The sequence below is a fragment of the Oxyura jamaicensis genome, chromosome 2, assembly GCF_011077185.1.
Source record: "Oxyura jamaicensis isolate SHBP4307 breed ruddy duck chromosome 2, BPBGC_Ojam_1.0, whole genome shotgun sequence".
NCBI lineage: Eukaryota > Metazoa > Chordata > Aves > Anseriformes > Anatidae > Oxyura > Oxyura jamaicensis.
This window is the reverse complement of record NC_048894.1, coordinates 117,906,724-117,919,377: the sequence shown is the minus strand read 5'-3', so window position 1 is coordinate 117,919,377 and position 12,654 is coordinate 117,906,724. Positions and strand designations below refer to the sequence as shown.

At 42.8% G+C, this 12,654-nt stretch overlaps 1 long non-coding RNA gene across 2 annotated transcripts in view; it reads right to left on the bottom strand.

Moving 5' to 3' along the window:
• The window catches only part of LOC118162860, an 18,228-nt gene extending 6,618 nt beyond the window's left edge, over positions 1-11,610 (bottom strand). Inside the window, exons 1-2 of one of the 2 annotated variants that reach the window (XR_004748672.1) lie at positions 11,300-11,610; positions 1,381-1,596 (exon numbers count right to left, since the gene is read on the bottom strand). This is a non-coding gene — a long non-coding RNA (uncharacterized LOC118162860). The remainder of the gene's footprint in view (positions 1-1,380; positions 1,597-11,299) is intronic. The other variant, XR_004748671.1, reaches the window with a different exon arrangement.
• Positions 11,611-12,654: the final 1,044 nt, after the last annotated feature.

Genomic DNA, 12,654 nt, shown 5'->3' with positions numbered 1-12,654 from the left:
AGAGAAGAGAAGAGAAGAGAAGAGAAGAGAAGAGAAGAGAAGAGAAGTTTTAAGAGAACAGTTTAACTTGTTGTAGAAGGGTTGTATGAGTATGAGTAGAACAGCTTATATTTGGGTCAATTCTTGTTTTATTCAAATTCTGCCTTATAATAAAGGTACTGCTGATTTAGAGCCAGAAATCAGACATTGGTAAAAAGTTAACAGCAGCTCTCTGGAAGCATGCAATCTGCTTTTAGCAGGTGTCAGTTAGCGTTTTCTTTCTAAAGCATCCCTATCTTTAAAAGAAAGGTGGAGTCTGATGCTTTTTAGTCAAGGGAGAGGCAGTCTTGCAGCATTCATCCACATGGTGCTCACCCGTTCCAAGACTGCTTCTCCATCATGCAGAAACTCACTCAGATAAAGGTTCATCTAGTCTTGCTCGCTTGCTGAGGTAGCTACTGTGATCCCCTATTGAAATCCCAGCAGAAGAGCAGAAGAAAGCGATGTGCCAACAAGGGCTCTGCACCCTGAGATGTATAAGGAGAACTGGTGCCTGACAAGCAAGGTGAGAACAGCAATTGACAATTGGTATCTTCCTTCTTTTTATTTGGGCAGATGACAGGACAAGGGGGAATAGTTTTAAAATAAAAGAGGGTGGATTTAGTTTAGATATAAGGAAGAAATTCTTTACTATGAGGGTGGCACTGGCACAGGTTGCCCAGAGAAGCTGTGGATGCCCCATCCCTGGAGGTGTTCAAGACCAGGTTGGATGGGGCTTTGGGCAACCCCATCTAGTGGGAGGTGTCCCTGCCCATGGCAGGGGGGTTGGAACTAGGGGATCTTTGAGGTCCCTTCCAACCCAAACCATTCTGTGATTCTATGGTTCCTTCTGCTTTGCAGAGATGTATATGTATCCATCTCATACAACCAGCATTCGAAGCTTCAATAGCTGGATTTATAGGCTCTCCTAAAGGTTATTAATTCTTCCTACACTGTTCCCAGTAAGTTGGAGTACCTTATGATATAACTTCCTCATTAACATCAAGAGCTGTGATTATACAGTTGTGTTACCAAGGGCTTCAAAGCCATGAAGCCTAAATATAATCTTACAGTACCTTGTTACAATACAAAGCACATCCTCTAATACATTTTTTTTTGTTTGCATAAAATGCAGCACAATAATGGTTCGCGTGACCTTTGCCCCCCTGTATAGCTCACTGGAACATTGTTTGAAGAGCACACAGTCTGCGTTTTGCAGGGCACAGGTGCTCGGTTGCACCCTGGCCGCCGCGGCTCGGCCCCACGGCGCAGCGCACCGCTTCTCCCCCCCAGCAGCTGCACTCAGGGGACTGCTTTTGTGGTCCACCAGGAATTTCCTGTGATAGAATATCAGAAACCTACTGGTGACTGGTAGGAGGTGACTTCACAGGGCAAAAGTTCTCCCTCCACAATAAACATTCTCCGCGTCGCTGTGTGGATTTCCTACGCGGGCCTGACAGCAGTGAGATACTTGTCATCGTGACAGAGAAAGGCTCAGGGAAGGGATCGTGGCTGCTTGCAAGGCTTTATCTCTGGAGAGGCAAAGCTAAGTCTCCACTCTCATTTTAGCAGTACCCCCTGGAGAGGAGAAAGAATTCAAACTGTCTGTAAAAAATACAAAATAAAATACTGAGAAGGCCATAAAAAATAGAAATCCACAAAGGCAGAGTCTGTATCCCATATACTCTGCATCCCATACCCTGGTACTATGATATACATACTAGTATATATGTAATATCTACATACTATATAGTTATATATAATGTAGATAGTCAGAGAAGTAACACAACAATTAAGACCCTCTCTATACACAGTTTTCCTTGAGAAACAAACAAAAAAAACACACAGGGATGTAAAGCTACCAGACCTTGCTGTGAGCTGTCCTCTGGTAGCTGACAGCCTCAGGCTGTCACAACTCTCTTGGCCAAAACTAGTCAGAGGACCAAACGACGGCACCCAATTCATCTGGCTGGCTGAAGTAACGTGCGACTTGGGCAGGCTGCAGTGAAGTTTACTGACTGAAATAGCTTTGGGGAAACAATACATTAATTTCCTGTGGAAAATACATCTATTAAGATTGGACAGTCGCCTTAGTTGAGTCCAACATGGTAAAACAGCACGCTGTAGAGCTTCAAAGAGAACACAGCTCTGTGTTGGCTTCGAAGTCAGAAAATAGTGAAAAGCACTATCATCCTCAAAATCAGGGCCACAGCAAGGGCTTTCTTGGTACAGGCAGTGAGAGAGGGCAAAGGTTTCCAGAAAATATCTTTAAGCTGTCTCGCCAGTTCCGCAGCATACTGCGACACTCGCACGTATGGTCTCCAGCTTCACGATGGATTTTCCAAGCCAGTTTTGTGTCAACTGATCAGAATTTTAGACAAGGCAATGTGCCTTGATTTTGCTTCTGAATTCTCATTGTCAACCTGGACATAACAGGGCACTTACCTGTCGCACATCCCATCTTGCTCTGCCATTAATAGCACTGCATCAGGAAGAAGGGGAGGGAGGAAGGAGGTGAGATACCTGTAGGAATACCCAATGACACTGGCGATGTTTGATGTCACACTCCACGTTGCTGCTCCTGTAGGGCTCCTATATTCACTAGTTTTTATTTGCACCATCACACAAAGCACTGATTGGTCTCATCAGAGCAATCTGTGCTTCTAATTGTGGGTGTGAATTTGTGGGTGTGAGGACAGGGAGTCAGCACTCCAATAAGCATAGCCATGCAGTGGAAAAAATCCCTGCTGTTAAGAGTTTTTTCTCTTTATGTTCTCAAATAAACTTTTCTTTTCCCCCAGCCATGTACACCCTCCCAAACAGCACGATTTCTACCAGAGTGCTGAACATTCCCCCCAGAGAGCTCAGTTCAAAGAAATAATATCCGCCTCATGCTGCAGTCTGTTAATGACGGATTAAGAGAAGAGATCCCATTATTCGGCTTCAATATACTAACCAAACTTTTAGCAGCAAATAGATGTTCGTGCTGAGGGAAGACTAAATCCATCTGTCAAGTGCTTTTTTCTTTTTGTGATCAAGGCTGATACTTTTAGTCTCAGTGACTGAACTTCAAATCAGTCACTATGTACTCAGGAGGAAGGAACCAGTTTGGTTAGCTTTTTTTCTATTTCACAGCAAGCAGAACACTGTATTCCATTTCTGTGGACCGTGACATCCCATGGCATATTAAAAGCCTTATTCAAACTGCAAGACAGCCATATTTTACACTCAGCAGGAGACGGTAGCAAGAAGTATGAGGCCAGGGTTATTCTGACTCTGGACAGCTTGTCAACCTGGGTGCTAGGAACAAAGCATAGGACATTCTCTGCTTGCTCATATGATCCTGAAATAAATAAGTAGAAGATTGTCTCAGCAGGGATTTTCTTTATGTTACAAGAGACTCTGCATAGATGCAGGTTTGAATTCAGAACGACTGGATCTGCACTTGTGCTTTTGTTCTAAGTCCCCATCCGTTGTGCAATATTGCAAAATCCGTGGAAGTGCTGAGGTTACCTTTGAAATAAACATAATCTTATTTTCTTAAACAGAGCAATTAAACAGTAAGATCTCAGCTAAGTCCCTGGACCAGGCTCCCTGATACGTGGGAACTCCTCTTTTAATTTGGGCCACATCTCACTTGATGATTCATAGTTCTACATCAAAACTATATCAAATTTAAAGCTTGTGAATTCCCTTATTACTCTGTTCAGATTTTATGCCAATTGATCTTTTTAAAGAGATGATGACTTCTTTGATAGAAACTAGAAGAATCTCTTCCAAAGCAATAAATTGCATTCATTGTACTCAAACACAAAAATCTCCTGCATCACCCATCACATAAAGGCATAGTGCATCATATTTCCTATGGCTATCCATTTCCACTGTGCTGAAGATAGGGCTTATGTATTTCCACACGTCGATAACTCTTTCTCTTCTTTTCTTCCACAGTCATTTAAGATAAACAGAAATTGAAAAGTCTCTACAAGTCTCTCCTTGAACTTTGATTTTAAGCTTGTAAAGCTGGATTTAAGCAGGGCAGAATCTGCTCTGAGCATGCAGAATGACATCAGTTTCTAGCTGATATTGCTCATGTTTATGTTGTGTAAATCAGAGCTATCATCCATAAGAAATAAAATCATCCAACCTTGGTTATGCACTTGAGATTCACATTTAAGATTCATACATGTCAAAGGGACTTCCTGGGCAACTTGGTTCACCTTATTCCAGAATGCTCCAGGATGGCTTCTTGTATCCTGAAGCTCATTGCAATTGGTAGGGCACAAGCAGTCAACAAACTTTGCAGTGATGGTAGCCTTTGAAAATGACAAAAAATATAAGGAGTCTGTTATTTATGCCATGCAGAAGAGGAATCCCTTAGATGCTGATTCCCTGCTTGTACTAACAGAATTCAGCCACAAACCTTCCACTGAAATCCCAAGATAAACTTAAGGACAAAGCTTTCCGGTGAATGTATAGAAAAGAGATCTTGTGTTGGAGCTGGGATAGTCACTCCCTGGGTATGTTATTGGAGAAAATAAATCAATTTACTTTGCAAATAACTATTTCTGGGAAAAAAAAAAAAAATAGAATAAACTAATAAACTGTATTTGTTGTTTTGATTGCTGCTCCTACTATGCTCTGTGTGAACAGGGAGGAATACCAAAACCAAAGAAGATGGCTCCTAGTTTGGAACATTTTTAAAGTTAGGAGACTCAATCTGGTTTTGCTGTATGTGGAACTTCTCTTTTGTGAGAGGTCTCTGAAACATCACAGAAGATGCTTCATCCTGTGGGGGAGCGTGGGGAAGACAACAGTGACTGTTGTCAGATCTTAGCGGCCTGTGTTGTATCATTTCCTCATGGCTCTAACTGAAGGAGCTGCAGCCCTTGCTGTGCCTTATGGAAGAAAATGGAAAGCATGGAATTGACATTGTAGTTCCCCTCTGACAATATATCTGACTATAGTGGACTTCAAGAAAGCAACAGAGCTCATGGAAATATCAGGTTGCCAAAACCCAGAAGACAAAATCTTGTCCTCAGCAGAGCTAAGAACAAAACAGTCCTCCAACACACTTGAATTACAAATGATAAAAAATATCCTAAGTTTGGGGAAATTTCAAGATATAACTTCATTATCCATTCAGATCTTTGCTGAACACGATATGAAAAAGAAATAGATGATACTTTACTGGTGGTAAAGGCAAAATACATAGCTTTCCGTCCTAGCTTAACAGTGCCTATTGACAACCAGGAGGTGACACAGCTGTGTTCCAGAAACAAGCTGCTCTCACTTTTTGTGATACTGGAGATCTCAGGAGCAGCCACTTGGTGCCTGGGTCCACAGAGGGATATATTACTTGGCTTTAAGATGAAAGGGAGAATAGACACCTTTTCCCCTATCAGTGGGCTACTTAGAGTGCCTCTTACCATATTTCAGACACAGAACACACATCACAGAACTGGTTTCCCATAGTAGTTGTAGAAATGCACATGAAAATAAATGCTGTTCATTTGTGTTGCATCTGATTCCTCGAGGCTGCTCATTCCATTATTTGACTGATTGGCACTGCTTTCCCACCTGGAAGACTAAACCACAGCATACCTTTAGTTCTTCAATTTGTAAGCAGAGCTCCAGGGGAATAAATTTATTCCCACAAAACAGTAATTATAGAAGAAATTCAGTGGGACTGTGTGACAAGAAATGCAGCATAATATACTTCTAAACACCTCAAGAACTGATCCAGACATATCGTGCTTAATAAATACTTTCCATTGCCATTTAAATGTTGCAGAAGAAAGAAAAAATATCTTTACAAGGGGCTTTGCATATTGCCGTGTTCCTGCTTCTTTCCCCGACAAGCTGAAGAAGTTTACCACAGCTCAGTTATTTCATTGTAAGGAGAGTATTCATCTTTCCACTTTTGACTCACAGATATCCTCAAAGATTGCAGTTTTTAACACCAGGAAATGCAGCTTCCCCATTTACTAACCATTATCTTTTAAAACTCTCCTTGCCTTCCCTAAAAGTTGTTGCCTCATTGATCTCCATGCATGACTGAAAGCGTTAAAAGCTTTTATGATCAATTAATTACAAAAAGACACTTCGGGGCACTTTCTGACTTTTTTAAGCAGCACTCTCTGCTTGGGTGCAGAGCACATTTTGAAGTATTAAAGCTTGGGAACACCTAAAGCAAGCAAATTTTCCTCTCAGTGCCTTGCCCCAAACTGCACTAAGCGCTTGCAGCCGGGAGCTGCAGGAGGTGCAGCCGGCCCAGGATCACCGGGATAACACCTCCCCCCAGTGGTGCTGGCATTTGTTTTTTTCCAACTTAATTTTTCCATGTTGATTTATGGGGAAAAACAAACAAACAAACAAACCAAAAAAACACCCCAACCAACCATCCGCACTTCAACCTTAGCTCTCATTTCGTGTGAAACAGTAAAGTTTGTGGGTATATCTCCTGCTGCATAACTCTGTGGATCATCCTGTAAACAGGGACTGCTGCCACTGTATTTGCACAGCCCTGCAGAAGCCTGGCGCAGGCTCTGGGGCAGGATTTCAGAGTGACCACCTAGTGGCACAAACCCCACCAGGCTGAGAAGCATGGCTGGAAGCTGCTGCCCACCCCCTGCTTCCTCCTCACCCCTTACCTCTGCTCCCCAGGCCCCCCAGGGCCCCAGTTCTGCTGTGCTAGTGTTTTAGGAATAAACATATATCGGTGGCTACATCCCCAAGGGACATGCTGGGAAGTCACCAACACTGCGGCCAGCCCCTTCCTTGAAACACTCTGGTCCCTGCAGAGCTGCTTCACCTCCTCGCAGCCAGCTGGGCGAGGAAGGCAGGTGCATGCTCCCTGCCCCGGCCAGGGCAGGAAAGGAGCTGGTTCCTCTCCCAGGGAAAATTAGTAGCAAAGTGAGAGAGATGTGTTTAGGTGATCTGGAAACAGTTCGCATCTGCAGAATGCGCTTACACAAAGCATTGTTTATGTTTGCCTGGGTAACCAGTAAAAGTCACCAGCGAGTCAAACACAGCATGTTACTAAAAAGTGAATGTTCCTCTCAGAAAATTAGGGCATTCTCTTGTTATCAAAATCTTCCCCCAGAATCTTACTCTGTCAAGTTTGCGCTCTACAGATGTTTCCGATATTAATCAACACGATCTCTCTTGCTGAAGTGGCAATTAACAAAAATGCCATCAGTGGAGGCAGGCACAAAACCAGAACAAAGCAGCATGTAATAATTCAGTGTGCTGAACTGAGTTTGTATTAAATACACTTTGAACAGCTTTGAAAGGTGTGGACTCAATGATGTGAAAACAAAAGTTTCCAACTACCATTTTTTTAGCCTTAAAGGGCTGTCAACTTTGTATAAGTCATACTGCAACCAAAAGAACTGTTTTGGCTACTGTTACAAGCAATATTAAGATTGAAAGATATTTGGGAAAAAAAATCAATTTTACTTTTGACAGATTTTTTTGGTGGATTTGATTTCATCATCCCCCTCTCCATTCATTATGTTTGTGTGCATCTTTCAAACAGCACTGGGGATGGGAGATACCTGGCTTCCGGGCAGCAGCCTTGCTGCAGACCAGCTTCTCTAGCTTAAGCCTGGGGCTATGTTTGCTGGTGTCTGATGAGAAGAATTCACATTTCAGCCTGAATATCAGTAGGGGCATGATGGCCTCTGCTCCTATCTGGCTGTTTGTCTTCACAGAGCTTGGCGGAGCTCCCTCTCTTTGACACCTCCACTCCTCTGTCAGGCAGAACCAGAACTGCTCAAGAGGTTGGCCAAAGCCCCATCCAGCCTAGCCTTGAACACCTCCAGGGATGGGGCATCTGGTATTAGCTACCGAAGCTATTTCCTTTCTTTTGTGGGTGGATCTGCAGCTGAGAGCATTGCTGCCCATCGAACAAGTGGCTCTGTAGACACTGCCAGCTCTTGCTTTATCTGTGCCTCCCAAGCATTGTGACCAATGGACCTCTGCCTGTCTTCCAGAACTATTGTAGGCTACCCAGGTCAAAGTTTTACCTTGAAACTCCGTAAAGTTTATATACAAGGGTGGTGTATTTACGTTCTCCAGGCCAAACCTTGACAAAATCAGTGGTTTATGTGCGCTGTGGTTTTACCAAAACAAAATTTTAATCATCAGTCAAGGTGTAACAAACAATGATATTGTCATAGTAAATAAGGGACCCTGTTGTGGATTTGTTTTCAGGTTGGATGTAGAAAAATAAATAAATAAATGAAAAACAACAAAGATGTGTAATCTAATTGATTCAAACAAATTAGCATGCGAGGGCTAGTCAGAACTGAACTGTGTTGTGAGACAGAAAACTTATGCCCCACAGGACCCACAGACATATCTCTCACATGGTCAGAGGCTTTAGCTTCCTAGAAAGGATGGCACTGAAGAGGTGGAAATGTGTGAAGTTAGAAGACATTTTCCAGGAATAATAAAAAGCCTCTAAACTTCTTTCCATGTCATAACAACTTTTTTCATCCATATGAGATCTTTATTTTCTCTTTTTGACCCCTCTGTCTTTTAGTAAGTGTGTTTCTGTTGATAATAATTTGAACAAATTGCTCAACTACACAAAAAGACACTCATGGAGCTCTTCTTTGGTATGATGTTAGTTCATCATATTAGCAGGCAGAGGTAGGCCTGTGATTGTTCAGGTGGGTTTGCCATTATTTGACAAAAGGACATGTAAGTCTTGCCCATTGCAGGGTGGAGCTGATACTGGGGCCCTTGCAGGTGAGCTTTGTTGGAGGAGAAATGTGAGCGTGGCCTCAGGATAATGCATGAGCAAAATGTCCTCTGTTTGCAGCAGTTCCAGACTTTAGACAGGTGGGAAAACAGTGCACAGGCAAGTCACTGTCTCTGTCCCCACAGGACAATATTATCTCAGCAGTTGGTTGGAAAATATTAAAAGAGGGAGCTGACTCTTTAAAAGCTATCCCTTCCCAGAATCTGCCCCAGTTTTAACCATACAGTTTTCCTCCAGAAAGGGAGCAGTGCCTCCACTGCTGAGCTTGTTGAAGTTCGGGAAAGATAATAGGATGGGGATTTCCATGTCAAACATGCATGAGATCTGCCTGCTGCTGCTTTAACCCAGGGAAGGCCACCCCTTCGGCTCCCAGCCCAGCAAGAAGCAATTGGGTTTAACCCAGTGAACTAGCTGGGGGGCACCCAAGCTTCTCCCCATCCAGGTTACAACAGCAGGAAGAAGAAATGGTATCACATGCCCGGGTTGCAGGGCTCTCTGTGCAGCCTCCCCTCCAGGCTCTGGCACTGCTGGAGGAATGTAACTGCACAGAGGATGCTTGGGGGATAGTTTGGAGCGCAGGGGGTGATTTCCTGTGTCTATACCGACATGTGTTCCTGTGCCCATGCTGCTGGAGCTTCATGCTGCATGGTATTTCAGAGCAGATGTATGGATCTAGCTATTTGCTACTGCTCTGAGGGGAGTACTGCCAGGGTGTGACGACCTGCACCTGCCCATGGAGATGCAGCTGTGGTAGATGTCCTCCTTTACTCCACAAAACGTTACTTTGCTACAGAAGAACTTTATTCTTCTCCATGAAGCTGCTCTGAACAGGGTCAGGAATCCTGTGCTCACAGCCTGAAATAAAGAAAACAACTGGCTTAGTCTAATCAGCTAACAGACTCCCCCCCCCCCCCCCCCAAAAAAAAAAAAAAGGGGGTGGGGGGATTCACTGAATACTGCATTTCCTCTAAACTCAAGGACAACATTCAAGGTTACCAATATTTAGCTTCCAAAACAAGAATTAGTACTCTTATAATGGGTTGAAGTTACATTTTACCTGTTCTATGAGTCACAGCTCATCACAACTCATGAGGTCTTCAGTGTGAATGAAGTTATGTTAAGAGTCAATTTTCATGATTTTTTAAAAATAATTATTCATGCTGATGGTGCAAATGAGTTACCTTTCAGCCTCCTTTGTTTTTGAGCTCCTTCTGGAGAGAAACCAAGGGCAGTTGCAAAGAGCAGTAAAAAGCACTCCAAATTTTTGCTCAGGCACATACTGCTGGGTGAAAGTTTTAGGACGCCCACCAAATTGTATGAACAGTGCCCTGACACTAGGAGTATAAACAGCAAACCTGCCCAAACAAACATGTATAACACTGTTCTTTCCCCTCTGAAAAAAAATGCAAATGCCATTTGGACTGCTTGGAGGTTCGTATTGCTCAGGGACCGGACTCTGCTGCCTTTGGCAGAGACTTCTGCCTCAGGAATTTGTTAGCACGCTCTCCAGAGATACATCCTATCAGAAACAGTTAGCGGATGAAAACTCAGTGGATTTTAACATACAGAACCTTTATATTTTTCATGGGATAATTAGAAACACACCACAGATACAGAATCTGAGCTGCCTGTAAAGTTCTGAGTCAGATACAAGAGATTATCTGAAGGAAAAGAAGCCTGCTTTTTCCGTTCAACAACACAGGGCTTGTGCAAGTTCCTAGTTATTTCATTCAGGAAGAATCAAAGTTTCCTTTCAGCCACAGAAAAACATTGAGCTCCAACTCCCTGCATAGCCAAATACAGTGCTACAAGCAAAGAGTCATGCTGAATCAACCAAAATATTTATTTCCAACATTTGAAGAAACACTTAAAAGGCATTTAGAAAATAAAAATTCTTCCCGTCCCGAGGATTTCTCCAAGAAGGCTTCTTCAGGGCTACAGTTTATGGTTTCATGTGAAACCCATTAATGTGGGGAACCACTGAGAACTTCTGCAGTCTCCTTTTGGAGTCAATTCTTTTTCTTACAAGGAAAAGACCAAAGTCTTTTCACACTGGGTTCACACTGGGGGGGGAGACTGTTTTCCCAAATTAATATGGCTACTTCTTTTAATAAAGGTTGCACACAATTCTTAGAAGTATGCTATGCTTCTGAAATTTTAATCTAGGTAAGAAAAAAAACTCAGAACATTCTGGAAGTGCCTTTTAGCAGCTTTTACTCTTTGTCTTCAACATGCAGTTTGCTAAGGCACAGATCTCAAGTTATTTCCAGCAGAACCTGCAGTGAAGATGAGACAGGTAGTGATTTTCAGGTGGTGGTGTCCCTGTAAGATGCTATCCTTGGTCAGCAGACATCAGCGGACAGAAAGTTTTGCAACCCAGGGAACATCCCATCACGTTTGATTTTGGATTCATTACAACAGGAAGAGCAAAAAGAATCCAAACCCCAAGATCAGCCATGATTTCACTGAGGAAAAAACATATGAGGACCATATGAAGGACCATTCTGAACTTACTACTGACTGCTATCAGCCATCTCCCGGTTGCTTTGGGCAGCTGCAGGGTACCGCTCTCAGAACACATGCAAAACCTTCATGGCTCCAATACTTAACAAGCTTTCAAGCCACCTTAACGTGACCTTTAGAAGAGTACACTAGAAACACTGAAAATAAAGTCCAAAAGTGATGATGAAACAAATGGACTACCCAATTTGAAGTTTAAACCTTCCGGATTTAGAAATGACTGAACAGTCACTGAACCAGGACTCGGTGAATCCCCTTAGGAATAAATCCATCCCGTCACTAGGTGTCAGCCTTGTCTGTCCAGAAGGACACGGGACCTTCTCCCTGTCCCAGTGAGCAGATGCAACTCTCGGTACTGCAAATCATCGTAGCAGTCTTGTAATTTGGGGAAGGGATGCTGTTTGTGTGGGATGGTTATGCACCAGGTCATACACTATTTTCTACCCTGAGATTTGGATGCTGGAAACAAAAGGCAAGAGTTGAATTTTACTTCCATGCTGAGATGTGACCAGAGGTCAACAGCGTATACAGCAGTGGAGTTATGCTCTCAGGCAATTAATAAAATCAGCAGGGTATAAGCAATGAATCAGTAACTGTTTTGCAAGCCCTACAATATTTACTGTTTATCCTAAAGCACCAGTTCCTGGAATAATGCCATCACATAAAAATGCTGGCTCCCACTTCTTAAATTTGTTTCTAGCCTTGTTGGATACAGGAACAATGCTTGGAAACAAGATTCCTGTGGGGCTGAAAACTGTAAGAACAACAAAGAAAACCTCAAATGTATTCTTTAAATGATTTCTTGAACACTCACAGTCCATAGCAGTATAGTCAGCAAAAATAAAGGGTAATTAAGCAGGCAGCAGAGTTTGAGCAGGGCTTGCAGAATTGTAGGATATTTTCTGATTTTGCAGTCTCTTCAGATGGAGAATTTCATACCTTGTTTCTCATGGTTCCAAGCCTGTGAACATGACCTTTTCTTCTACCAGGGCCAACCAGAGTGCCATAGCTGCATGTCAATGCCCACAGTGATCTGGGACCATTGCAGGTTCTGTGCATGGCTTCCTAATATGTTGCAAGCAAAGTCATCCAACCTCATCGAGAGCAATAGTTTAAAGTGGGAAAACATGCAATTTCACAAGGTGCAGCAAAAATTACTTGACAGATCATTGTCTTCCGTTTTCTTCTTAGGACAGAGCAGCTTCTCCACAATTAATAGACAAAATTATAGCATCCCTGTGCTTTGATTCCCTCAGATGCACACAAATGATTGCAGAAAAACTGAATTTTGTAGAATTTTGCAGCATGTTCCCATCCTCACTATGGTAATTAATTTCATGATCATTCCT